We start from the raw sequence: 18,981 nt of genomic DNA, 5'->3' as shown, positions 1-18,981 counted from the left end.
GCGGCGGCTGCGCGGGCAACATGAAGAGGTCTCGCGGGCCGGATTTGGCCCGCCGGCCTTGTGTTTGACACCCCTGCCCTAGATGATTAGTGACAGGTGTGTTGGTAACTGCTCACATATAAAAGCATAGTCTGCTGTGAGCCTTAGACCAGATAGCATGCCTGGAATCAAACATTGATGTGATAGCTATGTGTATTGTAGCCATTTTGAGCGATAGTGTTAGGACCTGCAGAAAAGTGGGGTCCTGTGAAGGGGGCTGCAGGCTTAAATGCATTGATCAATTCATGAACCAAATCTCCACTATTTATTATCAGTTAATTTAGTGTGTGCAGAGCCCCTACAATGTCTGTTTAAACAATGTGGTCACAAGCCATAGGGCACCCCAAAACTAGGAAAGGTGAGTGCCGATGTTTAGTGTGTATATATATATATATATATATATATAGAGAGAGAGAGAGAGCGAGAGAGAGCGAGAGAGAGAGAGAGAGATCTGTTGGTGCGTCCCTTAGTAGGCAAGACACCGGCACGGCACTCCAGGATTTTTTTTTTAAAAATCAAAATTTATTGTGCAACAGTTTTGAGGCTTAGAGCCTCTTCATCAGGCAAGATTTGCCGACCCTGCTTAGGCTTCATGTATATACCCATACCCTGGGTGTGTCCGAGCTCTGCCAGGAAAGTCAGAGGGTGGAGACTGGGCTAAAGCACAGAGAAAGGGGGAAACGATGGGTGGAAACATGGAAGAAGTGAATGACTGATGATACAGTGACAGAGAAGGAGCTCGCTATAGACACGTGGAATCTAGACATGGCATGAAGGGGAGACTCAGGACACATATACCATGAAAATAGGGGGGCAGGGAAACCCGTGCCTGGTTTCTGGTCCGCAAGCTCTGATTGGCTTGAGGTTGGCAACGTAGTTGAAATGCAGCTGGTGCTGTCTGCCTTCATGGCTCTCTGGTGCCCTCCCACGTAAGGTTTACTCAGCTGCGTACCTGGTGTAATGGTCGGGCCAGCCCTGACCCCAGGTTTTAAATTACACCTAAACAAACCAGTACTGCAGATATGGTGTAACATGGTATCTCAGACTACAGTATTATAAACCTACTGTTCATAATATTATATTTAATCCAAAGCAGAGACTAATTACCACACTGACTCAGAAGAGTACGTTGCTCCATCCACATTTGTATTTGTCGGCAAAGATGTGATAGTGACAATATGCCAATGAATGTTGCCCCCCCCCCCCCCCCAGTCGCTGCCCAGGAACACCTATCATTTTCCACCACATTTCTGATACAGGCTGAAGTGAGCTCAACAGCACAACACATGCAGTGTAGGGGTTTTCAGTGTCATTCAAGTACATGATAATTGGTATTGCGTGCAGATAGCGAACCCCTCTGTATCAGACCCTTGTTACCTGTGTCCATGAACAACTACTCTCAACATCCATGACAACTTTATAATTTTGCTGTTATATTATTATTAATGTGGCCTGTTACTTGAACCTTGCCAAGAGCCTTCCTTTCTTTGGGTCTCCATAACTAAAACTACAGGTGTGATACTCATACTATGAATTGTTGTATATGTACCATCTTATGGACTTGGATATGTCCTCATTCAGTAAGAGTTTCTAATCCATATATCATAGGACAACTGGCACTACTTAGATGCCTCCACACTGCTTACAGTATACAAGACACACAAGATGAGTGCTTTTGTTGCAAATAAATCACCACAGATTAAGCATAACTATACATGACATAAGGTCATGTCGCTCTTATCTGAACACTACCATTTTCCTTTTTACACAGATCATTGATGGAGCTGCACAAAGCAATGCCAATATCAGTATTCTGGGTCCTTCCATTGAAGAAGGAAGAAGAATTGGATAGGGGGCAATACAAGAAGCTAGTAAAGTGAAACCATATCAAACATGTAAGAGAAGAGTCTAATACACATTAACAGGTGTTAAATTACAAACAGCAGTGGCTGGCTGTCCGGCTGACTGCATGGGGGAATTCATTGGCTAGGCCAATTTTTTGGTAAAACTATCAAATGTATAAAAAAAAGATATTACCAGTAATCAGTGATTACCTGTCTTGGGGTTCCTGTGCTTCATCTTTGTTCATTGCCGGATCATCCCACAGTAGTCGGCTACTGTGAAAGTGTCATATGTTTCATTGGGAATTCTCACCTAAAAAAAAGAATAGACGTATGATTATATGTTCTTACTACTATATATTGACACAAAAAAGCGACTATACATACTTCGCCCATATAAATTCTTCTATCTGTTTTTTTTTTTTTTTTTTTAAATCTCACTATCCATCGTCTATCTATAGGGAAGGGGTAAGGCTAGGATAGCAGCTGTGTAGGCGATACTGTATCTGGACTGGACAAAGCATCATTGCAAATTTCTCCATTGTGAGACGAATAAAGGAATTCTATTCTTTTCTATTCTGTCTACCTCTTTTTTCATGCTAAAACTGTCAAATGTATATAAAAAAAACATATTACCAGTATTCATTGATTACCTGTCTTGGGGTTCCTATCAAATGTGACACAAAATGAAAAACAACTTTTGAGAGGGGGCTCGGCAGAGTCCACTGAGCTTTAGCGTGTCTCCTGCAGGTGTCTGGCATGTGTTTCAGTAACATTAACATGTGTAGTTACATAGTAAGTGAGGCTGAATAAAGACTTGCGTCCATCTAGTTCAACCTATGTTTATAATTGTTTATCCCTTGTTGTATAGTATGTTCCGATATTTTAAAGACAGATTATAGTATGTTACTTATTTGTACCCGTGGATGTTTTTAACCAATAAATGTTTATCCAACCTTATTTTAAACGTATTTATAGTGTCTGCCAACACCACTTCTCCAGGAAGAGAGTTCCAAAGTTTGACTGTTCTGACTGTAAAGAAATTTTTTATTCTAGATGAACAATATCTTTTTTCTTCTAATCTTAACTCGTGCCCTTGCGTCCTAGATTTCTGTCTAGCAGAAAAAAAGGGTGTTTGACAGTTCCTTATATTGGCACCTAATGTATTTATACATATTGAGCATGTCCCTCCTTAAACGTCTCTTCTCTAGTGTAAATAGTCCCAGATTGCTTAATCTTTCCTCGTAGCTTAAATTCTCCATTTGTTGCTCTTCTTTGGATTTTTTCGAATTCTATGATGTCATTTTATAGTGTGAGGCCCAGAATTGTACTCCGTATTCGAGGTACAGTCTAACCAATGATTTGTACAGAGGCATAATTACTTTTGAGTCCCTAGTTTCCATGCCCCTTTTAATACATGCTAGGATTTTGTTGCCCTTTTTTATTGCTATATTACATTGAGCACTACACCCCAGTTTGTTGTCTATTTGGACTCCTAGATCCTTTTCGAGTATTGAATTACCCAATTCATCCCTGCTTAGGTTATAACTAGCACACATGTTATGTCTCCCAAGGTGCATGACCTTGCATTTGTCCACATTGAACCTCATCTTCCACTTTTTAGCCCACTCATCTAGATTGTCAAGATCATTTTGAAGCGTGGTGACATCTTCTGATGATTTAATAACTCTGCTCAGTTTTGTATCGTCCGCAAAGATGGATACATTGCTGAGTAACCCCATCCCAATATCGTTAATAAAAATGTTAAATAAAATGGGCCCTAGAACCGAACCCTGTGGCACTCCACTTAGTACTGGTATCATATCTAAAATGGCACTGTTCACGACCACTCTTTGTTCTCTATTACACAGCCAGTTCCCTACCCATCTACAGATATTTGCCTCTTGTGTGGTACGGTGTCGAAGGCTTTAGCAAAATCTAGGAAAATCCCATCTACAACGTTTCCATTATCAAGGTTTTTGCTAACCTCTTCATAGAAACCAAGTAGATTAGTTTGGCATGAAGGATGTTTCACGAACCCATGCTGGTTATTACTGAGTAAACTATGAAGGTCTAAATATTCCTGGATACCATCTGTTAAAAATTGTTTGCCCATTATTGGGGATATTAGTGTAGTAGGGGTGTGTGGATCATCCGTGTGTACGTGGGGGTCCGGCTTCGTGTATGGAGCTTTCATTTCAGACTATGGTGAGGAAATGGCACATAGCCACTTCCACACCACCAATTCCTGGCTACTGACACTAGTGACATTGGGCGAGATTCTCTATTACAGAAATGCAGTAAAAACCCCGTTATCAGGGTTTTTACCGCATTTCTGTATTCTCTAACCTCCCTCCGCAGTGTCACCGCTGCGGAGGGAATCGCCAGCAAAAGCTGGCGGTTCCCTGCAGAAGCCTATGGGCTTCTTACCGCAGCGGTGTGTGAGGGATCCGTCACAGATCCCTCCCAGCATGCCCCGCGGCCGGCGCTTCAGTCTGCGCATGCGCAGACGGACTCCCGGGTCATAGACCCGGAAGTCCAGCAACGGCGCCGCATCGCAAGGGACAGCTCTTACCGCAAGAGCTGTCCCTTGCGTTAATGACCGCATATTTTAGAGAATATGCGGTCATTAGAAATGCGGTGGCCGGCGAAGAGGGCTGCGGATTTTAGAGAATCCCGCCCATTATGAGGGATATTCAATACCAGGTCACGACTGTCACATCACACTAGTCTGTCTCTTCCGTGGTGGAGTAAAACTCAAATCTTCAAAAAGGGTCTTTGTTCGTGTTTCTAGCAGGTTGGGGCGGTTGTTACGGATCTAAGATTCAGGGATGGTGCTCTTCCAATCAATATTTTGGAGTTTGGAGCTGTCATGCGTTGTATTCAATTGGAAAATGTCAATATGGTGGTTTATGTAAACAAACAAGGGGAGAATTCTAAGCCTTTTGGCCCTAACCTACCTGGGTACAGGTTACTAGTGGTTCACATTCCTGGGGTGGGCAGATGGGAAGCAACTTTCTCAGTCATCACACAGTCCATCCTGGGAAATGGGAGCTTCACCAGGAGGTTTTCAACTGATTGTTGAAAAATGGGGACTGCTGGACGTGGACCTCATTGTCTCTTGGCTAACCTAAAAATGACCTCTGCACGGAGCTCGCTCGAGGTATCCTAACACTCTGTTTGTAGATGCCATGACTGCTCCATGGCATTTTCAGGTGTGGTACATCTTTTAACCATTTACCATGTTATTCAAGGTCCTTCTCCATATACCATGCGTGGGACTTCCTGTGACATTGATAGCTCTGGATTGGTCACGGCTTCATTGGTTCTCCCTATTACAGAGGATGGTCGCATCTCCTCCATTCAGGCTACCACTTCGTCCAGACCTACTAATTCAAGGGCCTTGTCTTCACCCAGATTTAGGTTGTCTGGCTTTGCCATCTTGGTTCTTGAATCTTAGGTAATAACAAAGTGGTTCAGACTATGATCCATGCTAGGAAGCCAGTTAAATCGTAAATTTACCATCAATTTTGGTCTCAGTGGGATTTAAATTTGGTTTTGGACGCTCTTCAAATATATCGCGTGACAGGGTAGACCTTAGATTTACATATTTGCTATATCTTCTGCCTTTAGGGTATCAGAGCTCGCAGCTTTATCATGTAAGCCCCCTTTGGTTATATTTCATGCTGACAGAATGGTATTTAGAACTAAGCCATCATTCCTGACTAAATTCCATTTGAATGAAGATATTGTCCTTCCAACTTTTTTTGGGGTCAAATTCTTTAGGGTCTACTGATTTTACTTTATCTTATCAGTCTGCAAATAAGACTATTCCTGCCTCTCTTCAGGCCCATTTTACACATGCTGTGGTGGCCTTTTCATCAGTTCGACAGGGTGCTTCTGTTGTCTTCCGTACATATGTTTACTAAGTTTTATAGATTTCATATGTTTGGTTTTTCAGAAGCCAGTTTTGGTCGTAACGTTTTAAGTTCTACCTTGTCAAACAACTCCCACCCTTTTTGACTTGCTTTGGGAAGTTCCAAGATGAAGGCAGTGGATGACAGAGGAAATATGATTGTGGTACTCACTGTAAAATTAATTCCTCTTAATCCAACTGTGCTCCCTCCCTGTTTTCCTGATGTTTTTTTTTTATTTTTCAATTAATCTTGTTTTGTCTTTTAATGTAATACTCGAAAAGGCTTGGTTAGACATAAGACTGAGCCCAGGAGGATGGGAGAGAGGTTAGGTGGAGGGGGGGTGTCAGGAGTGCTTAACTCCTGAGCACCCCAACTAACCCAAGATGAAGGCAGTGTCCTCCAGTTGGATTAAGAGGAAAGGATTTTATGGTGAGTATCAAAATCATATTTTACAGTTTGATTTTCATATGGGGAGTGAATCTGTGGAAAGAAATATTTATCTTGAGTTTTTGTGTGTGGGCCGAGATGTAATAGGGTGCGATTTTTTTAGGTGTCTAAAAAATCGCACATGTCACATTTGCAATCCCCCACATATTCGCACATGTAATAGAGCACAAATGTTTAGACAAAGTCCAAGAGCCAGCAACGGCATCCCATCTCGCACCCTTTGCTGGCAATTGAATTTCTCCACTTGTATATTGAAGTATTTTTCTGTATAAAGGTTTATTCATTCCTCTTGTTGTAGGTGTTACTGGAAAAACCATTCAACTTTCTTCTAACCATATCAAACTGGTTGCACGACCACAGTGGGTCTTATACCAGTATCACATTGACTTCAATCTACAGATGGAATCTGAAGCAGCCCACACACGCACCGTTGCTGGCGGTGCGATGCTGTACGATGGGGTGCGCGCTCCCGCGGCACCTCATCGTACAGTACAAAAAGTATGTGCTGCACATACTTTTTGTACTAGCTTTTTCTAGCATAGCATCGCATTGCATGCACATCGTATGCACAAGGCATACGATGCGATGCTATGTGTGCTAGTTAAGCCCACAACGCATGCCGGGATCGGTGCGTGTGTGGGCTCCATAAGCGCCTAAGGTCTGCTTTACTGTATCAGCATGATGAACTTATTGGAAAAGCACATGCTTTTGATGGGACAATATTATTCTTGTCCAAAAGACTGGATAAGGTAAATAATTACTTCTCTTTAACATGTCCAACAAATGTGCATGCTTGTAAAAAGTAATTTGGAATGGCATGCTTTCTAATTCTTCTTTTACTAGAATACTAAGGCCCAGTGTTCCCTCTAAGCTGTGCGCGTGTGCGCGCGCACACAACTCGCCGAGCATTCGCATAGACATTACAGAGCGCACAAAGCAGCAGTGGTCCCCTTTTGCAGTTGTGGACTAAATTAATGTATGTTTCACCCATTAACTACATCATGTGCTGTGTTTTAAAAGTTTAAATGTTTTGAATGTTTACTATCATTTTGAAGAAACATTGACACAAATGCTGAACGTCGTTTTCCAGTTATATATAGAAGCGACGCACAAAAATAAAAAATTTCTTCCAAAGTTGCACAGCCAAAATCTTTTGCCGCACACAGCCTTCGTAAAATTAGAGGGAACATTGCTAAGGCCAGGTTCACATTTTGGAATGTATTTATTTATATATGAACGTTTTCTTCGTTGTTATATACCTGTACATGTATTCTGCTGCACTTTACACCAGCTTAGCCTCGAAAATTTCCAGGAATACACATGTAGCGATTCTCATCCAGTGCAGGAAATCACCTGATGCCCTTAGCTGGCGCATGCTGGAGGAGAGGCGCTCCATCTGATGGGGATGCACAAGCATCTCATACACAATTGCGTCCCCGGTAGCGGGGAGCGCTTTCTCTGCCAATCTCCGCTTCAGGGAGATGGGCAGGGATCAGGGCCAGCGCCACCACTAGGCAGCTCTAGTCATTTGCCTAGGGTGCCGGCACCTGGAGGGCGGCAGTTCGCCCCTCACCCCCAGTGAACTGTGTAAAAAAATTGCTGCCCCGGCGTTCCTGCAGTGCTGGGGTGGTCAGGGGTCCGTGCCGTAGGGTTACCTGCGGCGCCGTCATGTGTATAAAGCTGGCTGCGGCCGGCGGGGTCCCTGTAGTGAATAGCAAATAACTAGCGCTATGCGTGCGGCGGCGCCGGAAGCGCTAGTTATTTGCTATTCACTACAGGGACCCCGCCAGCCGCAGCCAGCTTTATACACATGACGGCGCCGCAGGTACCCCTACGGCACGGACACCCCTGACCGCCCCAGCACTGCAGGGACGCCGGGGCAGCAATTTTTTATACAGGTACCACCCCCCACCCCCTCCCTCCCCCCCGACACTGGGGCGCCCCCACCCTGACTCGCCTGGGGCGCTCCGGTGCCTTGCACCGGCCCTGGCAGGGATTTGGGGGGGAATGCAGGGTAGCTGTGGAGGGCTCTGATGGAATGGGGCATGCCAGCATCTCGTGTAAGTGTGCCCCCTTCCGTCGGCTGGTGGATGGCGAATGTATCCCCAGGAGCAGCTCCAATGGGAGCTGCTTCATCTGTACCACCAAAGGGGTTAATGAAGGACAGAACAAAAGATTGTTCCATAGTTCATTAATTCGCTCAGCATATATATATAGGCAATCTTCGACGGTCCCAGATAAAATTAATTTCTCCTGACCATTAGCAAGATTGCTGTCTTGAGGCTTAAGCCCCGTACACACGGGGGAGATATATTGCCCAGTGTCTCCTTTTCATCAGCGACCAGAGATGGTCGCTGATGAAAGGGAACCTCTGTCGGGGGAGCCGCAAAGTTAATCAGCTGGTCGCAGGAGCAAGCTCCTGCGACCAGCGATTAGAATGGGGCTGAAAACGGCGCGCACCCGGCGGTTTATCGCCGGGGCACACTCCCATCACTGGCAATATGGTCACCAGCGACCATATTCCCAGCGATTTCAGCCCCTATCACCCCCGTGTGTACACAGCTTTACAGACTGCTGCAATGTGTGATTTGTTTTCACCAGAGAAGTTGGAACCTGTTCACTATTGCTTATTATAATGTACAGACTATTGTCCTAATGCTGAGAAATGTTATTTTAGATTCAGGTTAAATTCGGCTCTGTCTCATTTTGTGAAGAGCCCCTGTGTGAACACCTTTGGCAAGTATTACACTCTCCAAGGCATGGGTCTTCAAACTGTGGCCCTCCAGATGTTGTGAAACTACAAATCCCAGCATGCCTTGCCACAGTTTTAACACTAACTTCTAGCAAAACTGTGGCAAGGCATGCTGGGATTTGTAGTTTCACAACATCTGGAGGGCCGCAGTTTGAAGACCCATGCTCCAAGGCATTGACATGGGGAGGGAAGGGGGTGGACAGGGGGCTGGGGCAGGAATGCAGGCAGGCCGATGTATGCTTGGGGCGAAGATAAGCAGCTTAGCAAACAAGTCTGTTTCATGCCCTTGGTTTTATTATTTCTGCCCAGGAGGAAAGACGTATTGTCTTCTGCTGCTTAGTCCATGCCCTGATCTCTCAGTTATGACTAATCATTTAGATCACAAGTTGCCAAACACGGTCCTCAGGACCCCACACAGTGCATGTTTCTCCTTCATCCACTAGGTGATACTGGAGTTCACAATGGGTAATAGAAGGGCGACTATCAGAAGCATGGGCACTTTAAGAATTTAAATAAGTGTGGCCATCTCTTCCCCTTTAACTTCCCCTTCCCAGGCAGTCTTGGTGCCCTGTGGGAGCTGGGCGCATGTTTACTCTCTCCAGGGCTAATAAAAAATTTTTTTTAGATTATCATTCATTTGTTTTACTTTTAACACTGATGTACACTTCCTTGTTAAACCTCCATGGATAGTATTCAATTGTTATATTGTGCCCGATCTCCCCTCTAAATTTATGGGATATTTAATTGATCTATTTTTTTGTGCATATCGCACACATTATGGTCAAGTTTAGCCACAAATTTGTGCATTTCAGCTCAACACCCCTGTGGATAGCAAGCTGAAATTCTTGTGAAAAACAATTGAATACCGGCCTATATGTCTTATGGAGACATCAGCCCAGACAGAGTTATGCTTAATAGTTATGTGGAGAATCCAGAAGGAAGAGGGGGAATTGCAATGCTGGAAAACTATTGGGGTTCAGCTAAAAGCAGTCATGGTATTACAGAGTAGCCTAAAGACTGTAACTTAGCACATTGTCATATACTGTACAATACTGTTCAAAGTTTGGAGTCACTTAGAAATGTCCTTATTTTTTAAAGAAAACCACTATTGTTTTCAATGACGATAACATTAAACAAATCAGAAATACACTCTTAGGGCCTTATTCTGGTTGGAGCGTCCGGGCCGTACGCGTACGTCCCGGGGTTTTTCACGATCTGCGCATGTGCAGATACGCTAATGCGCCGGCGCGAACACTCCACAACGCTTACGGCCGGTGTCTCAACGTGCGAAAAACCCTGTACGCGAGTGTACGGGTAATGGGGCGGCATAGGGGCGTGTTGATGGGAGCGGCCGAAATAATGAGGGAAAATGGGCGTAAATATGGGCGTACACGGGGGTGTGCACCAAAAATGAGCGGTGCTACTACCGCACGATCGACTAAGGCACCGTTCATTTCGGACACCAAACAGGTGGCCGCCAACCGCCAGCTCAAACCACCCCTACAGATACCGCATGCCAGCGTGCGCCTGAGTTGGCTAATTAACGCTGATTACTACTCAAACACATACACCTGAATGTAATAAGCAATGCTGCAGTCTATTAACTCCAAACCATGATTTCACTGCCTGCAAGCCACACATACAGCACGCAAACACATTGGAAGCTTATGTTTCTATACTTCTCCACATTTAAAGGTTTGTTTAATTTAAGGTAAGAATCTTTTTATACGCTAAGGTAGGTATTTGCTAAACAGTTAGACACATTCACTACCTGCTTTCATAGACTTTACGCAGTAGCACACTCAATCTACACAAGTCGACATGTGTCAACGTGTTCACTCTAATACTAACATAGGTTTTGTATTTAGGATACAATAACATAAACCACATCTAACACCTACAAAGGATGTTTCAGCAATGTTTGAAGCCCATGACCACTATTTTCCACACAATCTTTGTATAGTACCCAAAATAATGACCTGTACCACTATCTCATCTGCTATGATTTGGATTTGACTACACTCTGGATGTAAGATGCCACCAATCACATTATTGCACTCTCATCTCTCTAACAAAGGATTCCTACATCTGCTTATGACACTGTCAAATCATATATATTTAAAAAGTTATGCATGTTTGTTCACAAGCTAATTTATCATGTTTGGCCCATTCACACATCTTTTTTTAGGGAGGACACATATGCATTCCTACACAAATGTACCTTTTCACCCTTGTTTGTCTGCCTCACCCACTCCATGAGGAAAGCATTGTTCTGGACCTGCTTTTACCTACTACTGTAGGAGCTACCTCACCTGCACACAAACTGCTTTCTCACCTATTAAGTTGCTCTGCACATGTGCTGACACAAACTAATTAGCAGGGAAAAGTTGGATAGGAACATGGGAATGGCCATGGAGAGGGTTACACATGGGAAACTTCGACCACACTTCAACAAATGTTCAAAAATACCCTGGTCAGTAAGTACACAGGCTAATTGTGAGGTTAGAGGACAGTCCCCCAAAACCAAAGTACCAATTGGGATACAGCATACATTCATTGATGAAGGAGTAATTGAATTAATGTTATTTACTATGTACAGTATGTGTGTGTTAACATATTATTTTTTAGTACTGTGTTTACAGCAGACCCATCTTCAATGTAGTTTCTAAATGTATGTGCCCTTCACACATAACTCAGAACTTTTTATTATGTACAAATACAACAAACATTTGTGTATGTTATATATTAATTTTTTGTTTTATCCCTTCATTACAGACACTGAACAGCAGCAGGAGGAGGTGGCAGCCCTAATACGGGAGATCATGCTGACCCTCGTGTACCTCCAGCTCCTTTTTGGCCTTCTGGAGGCCCGCCTTTAATTTTTTCTTTATCCCCCCCCTTTTTATTTTTGTATAAAATAAAAGTTTGATTACAGTTCGAAATTGCCTGTGTTTTTAATAATAAATATGTTAGAGGGCGTGTAAGGGTAGGTACATACAGATGTGTACTGTAAGTTATACTTGTCATTTGAGGTGAGGGGTAATGATTGATGTGTGAATGTGTGTGTTTTTGAGTAAAATAACACATAGTGAAAATGCATGAATGTTTAATGTTGTTCGATTAAAACATCACACATAACATCAGGGTAGGTATACATGTTACACATTTTGGACAAAGTAATTACGGACATAATTTAGTACATATACAGAAACACCAACATAACTTGATTTAAAAGTAACAGCAATATGGGGACACATAGATAGTGATTAAAATGCCACATTAGAACATAACAAATATACATGTAATGTGGGTTCAAATGTAGTTTTATTAGGTCTTTATTAAGGTAGACAATTGAGTTAATAGAAAACAATAATTGAATAACAAATAGATTAATTAATAAATTGTCAGATTAGTAGTTGAGAGGCAAGATTTGCAGGTCCATATATGTGAAGGGTATGCCAGCGTGCACGGACGTACGCTCACTCTCACGAGCGGTGACATAAGCTGAGTTTTCCATTGAAAACAATAGGGACCCGTCCGTGCAAACTGGCGTACGCTCAGATCTCCGCAAGAAGTCGGTGGGGAGACGGAGGAAAGACGGCCGTATACGGCGCCGTACGCTCAGTTGTACGCCTGTTGTCGGAGTGCAAGGGCTGGCCCGTCCGCGTACGTTGCCGTACGCTCATTTGTACGCCACTCCCCTTCTACGGTATTTCTGCCCGTACGTAAGCGGCTGATTTGTGGGTGGACTTAACCCTAACGGCCGCGTACGGCTAGCGTGCGGTAATGGCGAACGTACGCACGTTTGGCCGCTCCGACCAGAATAATGCCCTTAGGGCCTTATTCTGGTTGGAGCGGCCGGTCCGTACGCGTACGTCCCGGTGTTTTTCATGATTTGCGCATGTGCAGATACGCTAATGCGCCGGCGCGAACACTCCACAACGCTTACGGCCGGGTCTCAACGTGCGAAAAAACCTGTACGCGAGTGTACGGGTAATGGGGGCGGCATAGGGGCGTGTTGATGGGAGCGGCCGAAATAATGAGGGAAAATGGGCGTAAATATGGGCGTACACGGGGGTGTGCACCAAAAATGAGCGGTGCTACTACCGCACGATCGACCTAAGGCACCGTTCATTTCGGACACAAAACAGGCGGCTGCCAGCCGCCATCTCAAACCACCCCTACAGATACCGCATGCCAGCGTGCGCCTGAGTTTGCTAATTAACGCTGATTCCTACTCAAACACATACACCTGAATGTAATAAGCAATGCTGCAGTCTATTAAGTCCAAAGCATGATTTCACTACCTGCAAGCCACACACACAGCACGCAAACACATTGGAAGCTTCTCTTTCTATACTTCTCCACATTTAAAGGTTTGTTTAATTTAAGGTAAGAATCTTTTTATACGCTAAGGTAGGTATTTGCTAAACAGACACATTCACTATGTGCTTTCATAGACTTTACGCAGTAGCACACTCAATCTACACAAGTCGACATGTGTCAACGTGTTCACTGTAATACTAACATAGGTTTTGTATTTAGGATACAATAACATAAACCACATCTAACACCTACAAAGGATGTTTCAGCAATGTTTGAAGCCCATGCCCACTATTTTGCACATTAATTAATTCAATCAATTAATTAATTTTCATAATTATAGTTGAAAGGCAAGATTTGCAGGTCCATATATGTGAAGGGTATGCCAGCGTGCACGGACGTACGCTCACTCTCACGAGCTGTGACATAAGCTGAGTTTTCCATTGAAAACAATAGGGACCCGTCCGTGCAAGCTGGCGTACGCTCAGATCTCCGCAAGAAGTCGGTGGGAAGACGGCCGAAAGACGTCCGTAAACGGCGCCGTACGCTCAGTTGTACGCCAGTTGTCGGAGTGCAGGGCTGGGCCGTCCGCGTACGTTGCCGTACGCTCATTTGTACGCCACTCCCCTTCTACGGTATTTCTGCCCGTACGTAAGCGGCTGATTTGTGGGTGGACCTAACCCTAACGGCCGCGTACGGCTAGCGTACGTTAATAGCGAACGTACGCACGTTTGGCCGCTCCGATCAGAATAACCTCCTTAATGTGGTAAATAACTATACTAGCTCCAAATGTCTGGCCTTTAAAGGAATATCTACACAGGTGTATAGAGGCCCATTTCCAGCAACCATCACCCCAGTGTTCTAATGGTACAATGTGTTTGCTAATCGTGTTATTCTGATTCACTCGGAAAGGCATAATCACTCTCTAATGGACAAAACCATTTGTACTGCAGGTGGGGCTGATGTAACATGTGCAGAGAGAGTTAGATTTGGGTGGGGGTGTATCTATATTGCAGTGTAAAAATAAAGCAGCCAGTATTTACCCTGCACAGAAACAATAAACACCCAAATGTAAAGGCCCATACACACTAGAAGATTTTCATTTCAAAAGACTTTGCCAAAATCTCTGATAGATTTATCTTTCACCAAAGTAGTGTGTACACACTGAGCTATTTTCCCCAATGAGCAAGAGATTTTCAGGAGGCGAAAGACTTTGCTGAAAATCTTTCATTATATGGCTATTTACATAATGGGCGGGGTTTAGGGCCCATTTTATTCAATGCATTTCTGTTCTTGGGGCCTGATTCAGAGCTGATCATTGGGCTGCGTATATTTAGAGCCCAGTGATCAGGTAAATGCAGGACCAGCGCCACCACTAGACAGCTTTAGATATTTCCCTAGGGTGCCAGCCACTGGAGGGTGGCATTTGGGAGCAGCTTCCCTACTTGGTTGGAGCCGGGTGAGCGTCGCCCCACACCCCCCCCCCCAACCGAGCATCACCCCTCCCCCCAGACTTGGAGGAGGCAGCCGCATCAAGCCCCCCCCCCCCTGGATTCGGCGGCCGCAGGGGCCGCTTCACCCCTTTCCCCCTGGACTCAGAGGGGCAGCCGCATCAAGCCCCTCCCCCCCCACTTGGCGGTGGCCGCTTCACCCCCTTACCCCTGGACTCGGAGGGGGAAGGGGGTGGCTTATACATTGCGTTGGTGGGCAGTGGTGCCAGTTATATATACATTGCTGGCATGTGCCAGCAATGTATACACTGCTGGCTAATACATAACATTGGTGGGCAGTGGTGCCAGTTATATATACATTGCTGGCATGTGCCAGCAATGTATATATTACTGGCTTATATATATACATTGGTGCCCAGTGGTACCAGTAATACATAGATTGCTGGCATGTGCCAGCAATCTATATATTACTGGCTTAAAAAACACATTGGTGGCCAGTGGCGTTTATATGCTCCACAGTCACACTGTGGAGCAGCAGAGCAGTCAGCTGGGGGCGGGGCGCTCCGCCGGGCTGCGTGTGTGTGACCTGGCCGGGGACTGACTGGGAGACGCAGAGCAGAGCAGCGGCGTGACACGGCGGCAGGTAAGTATGTGACAGGGGTGCGGGTGCGACGGGGGTGCGGTGATTGTGGGCGGCGGGGGCAATGGGGGCGGGGGTGATGGGGGGCGGTAGCGGCCGGTCAGCTGGGCTGAAAGTCTCTGATCTTTCAGCCCGGCTGCCGTACACACCTGGCGATGATGGCTCAAATATGAGCCATCATCTCTAGACATGCTGGTAAAACCAGCAGACGGCCCACTTTGCTAGCGATGATGCGGGAGCGCGCATCATCGCTAGTCGGGCATCGGTGGCCTATACACACTTGGAGACTTTAAGCTGAAACTCGCTCAAAACGGCTGTTTTGAGCGAGTTTCAGCTTAAAGTCGGCAAGTGTGTATGGGCCTTAACTCTCTCTGCACATGTTACATCAGCCCCACCTGTTACATCAGCCCCACCATGGTTTTGTCCATTAGAGAGCGATTGTGCCTTTCCGAATAGAATAACCCCCTAAATGATGATTAGAAACCCCTTGAAATTTTTTGTGCAATTATGTTAGCACAGCTGATAAAGGATTGGCTTGTTAGAAAAGGTATAAAACTGGCCTTTCTTTGAGCTAGTTGAGTAACTGTACCATCACATTTGTGGGCTACATTATACTCTCAAAATGGCCAGAAAGAGAGAATTTTCATGTAAAACTCAAGTCTATCCTTGTTCTTTGAAATGAAAGCTATTTCATATGATAAACTGCCAAGAAACTGAACATTTCATACAATATGGTGTGTACTACTCCCTTCAGAGAACAGTACAAATATTCTCTTAGAAAGAGAAGTGGGAGGCCCGGTGCACAAATGAGCAAGAAGACAAGTACCGTACATTAGAGTCTCTAGTTTAAGAAATAGACACCTCACAGGTCCTCAACTGGCAGCTTCATTAAATGATACCCGCAAAATGCCAGTGTCAATGTCTACAGTGAAGAGGGATGCTGGCCTTCTAGGCAGAGTGGCAAAGCTATATCTGAGACTGGCCAATAAAAGCAAAAGATTAATATGGACAAAATAGCACAGACATTGGAAAGAGGAAGATTTTAATAAATGTTATGGACAGACGAATCGAAGTTTGAGGTGTTTGGATCACACAGAAGAATATTTGTGAGAAGCAGAACAAGTGTAAAGATACTGGAAAAGTGCCTGACGTTAATTGTAAGCATACTATAGGTAATTTGATGGTCTGCAGCTGCTTTGGTGCTGATAAAGTGGGAGATTTGTACAAGGTAAAAGGGAATTTGAATAAGAAAGGCTATGACTTCATTTCGCAATGCCATGCCATACCCTGTGAACACCATTTGATTAGAGCCAATTTCCTCCTCCAACAGGACAATGACCCAAAGCTCACCTCCAAATTATGCAAGAACTAGTTAGGGAAGAAGCAGGCAGCTGGTATTCTGTCTGTAATGGAGTGGCCAGCGCAGTCACCAGATCTCAACCCCATTGAGCTGTTGTGGGAGTAGGTTTACCATATGGTACGTAAGAAATGCCCATAAAGCCAATCCAACTTGTGGGAGGTGCTTCAGGAATGGTGGGGTGACATTTCTTCAGACAGCTGGAATGCCAAATGCTGTAATTGCTGCCTACCCCAGAATTTGTGGGGGAGGGCTCCCGGGGACACAGGCTGCAGAAGCTGTCATCGCTACAGTAGGACAGAACATTGCCCGCTGGAAACATTTCAATTAACTGCTCTCCATAAAAGTTGATTCAAAGAGGGCTGCCAGCAGAGATTTCATGTCTGGACTTCATGCTTGCTAAGGTGAGGAGAGCTTCCTGCAGGCTGTTTTAGATAACCATAATGGACAGAATATATGATTGAAAAGCTGTGGTGTGACAGGGATGGGTAAGCAGCACATGATACCATGCGTGTATATCTTGGCGCACATACCCTCCTCACATAACTACCAATATGCTGCCACTCATGTTGCTCATGGGGATTGTGCTAGTTTTAGCACAAGGTAAATTCTATTCATAGTCTCAGTTCATCAATTACAAAACAGGGAACATATCTAATAAAAGAAAGTAGTATAAGGCTTCACGATGGGAGGGTGCTTTAAAGCATTAGTCCGGCCATAGTTTCATATCTTGAGAAGACAAAGATGGGGTACATCCCATGGCATTCCAGGGTGTACAGATGGGCGATCAGCATCCATATACAGCAAGAGTCGGATTCGCGAGATATTAAACAACAGTATCATTGTGGGGTCCGTGGCCTTTTCATAGAAACCAACCATATGGTAGTACTGAGCTTCCATTTTAGGTAGAATCAAGGTCAAAATGCATACAGTGTCAGGATCTGTATAAATTGCAGGGTTATAGAAAAAAGACACAGCGTCTCCATCAGTGGCGTAACTAACGCTAGGCAGCCCAAGCGGTCGCGGGGGGGGAGCCGGCACCATTGGGGCGCAGGGTCACAGCTGAAAAAACGTTGGAGTGCTGTGTGTGAGTGAGCTGCAGCAGCCAATAAGAAATAGGATACATACACTACTCTGTCTGGGGACGCTCAGTGACCCGCCTCAATCCTTTGCCCTGATTTTCCAGCAGCAGCAGCATAGGTTTTTCAGAGCTAGCTTGTGATTTGCTGCGCCGGGATCAGGTGGACGGCTCTGTTAGCATCAGGGAAGTGCTCTCTCTATGTAGCTGCGGCTGATGTATTGCTTTCGTCTCATCTAGAACTAGGTATGTGTGCTGCAGGTCCAGGACCCTGCACATCAGCAGTAGCTCCCTAGCCTTCTTTTTCTCTTGCTGGCAGGTACTGAAACAAGGCAGCAGAACGAATTATTGTTCTCCCACCCTATCTCCAAAACATACACTTCCGCGGCTACACACATAACAAACAGCCATAGGTCAAGCCAGTGATTATTTCCTCATATCCATCTGTGCAGTGCTGTCACTAACCCTGCACGTGGGGGAGACGGAGTATAAGTAAATCACCAGGTTTTGCGAATGACTGCTTGAATATATATGTAGAAATGCACAGGAAGTGCTCTCTGATGATTTATGTGAGCAAGGTTCCAAGCACTGTTATGTTCAGTGTTGTGTTTGCCAGAAATATCTAAACTCAGCTTATGTTTGTTTGAATGCCTAGAAATCCTATAATGGAGATAAGCAAACCTCTAAAAATTAGTTATATTTCACAAAACGAGATATGCCCTTATCACCAGTAATTTTGACAAAATGCACACAATTTGTGTTACACCTTCTACATGCACTGACTGTGACTATTAAGCCCCCATACACACTAACAAACTCCCCACCAACACTGATGCTTTTTTTGCTTTTTTTTTACTAAAAATGGAAGGGGGGGGGGCATAATTTTTTTGGCTGGGGGGAGCAAAATTTCTAGTTACGCCACTGGTCTCCATCTCCTACATCACACACCCCAGGGTTATCAGAGGAGGGAATTGTACCCAGTTGTGTATCTTCTGAAGGCTGAAAAGGTATAGGGCCCAAACCATAAGGTGTAGTGTCCACAACCCCTACTGCACAGTCCACAAGGCTATAAGAAGGGGATAGTATAGCCATACAGGTTTCATCTGTTACAGGATAAAAAGATTAAGCCTCCACTT

Source organism: Crinia signifera, chromosome 1 (assembly GCF_055691185.1).
Source record: "Crinia signifera chromosome 1, ASM5569118v1, whole genome shotgun sequence".
NCBI classification, from domain to species: Eukaryota; Metazoa; Chordata; class Amphibia; order Anura; family Myobatrachidae; genus Crinia; species Crinia signifera.
Note: the sequence above shows the minus strand (reverse complement) of the source record.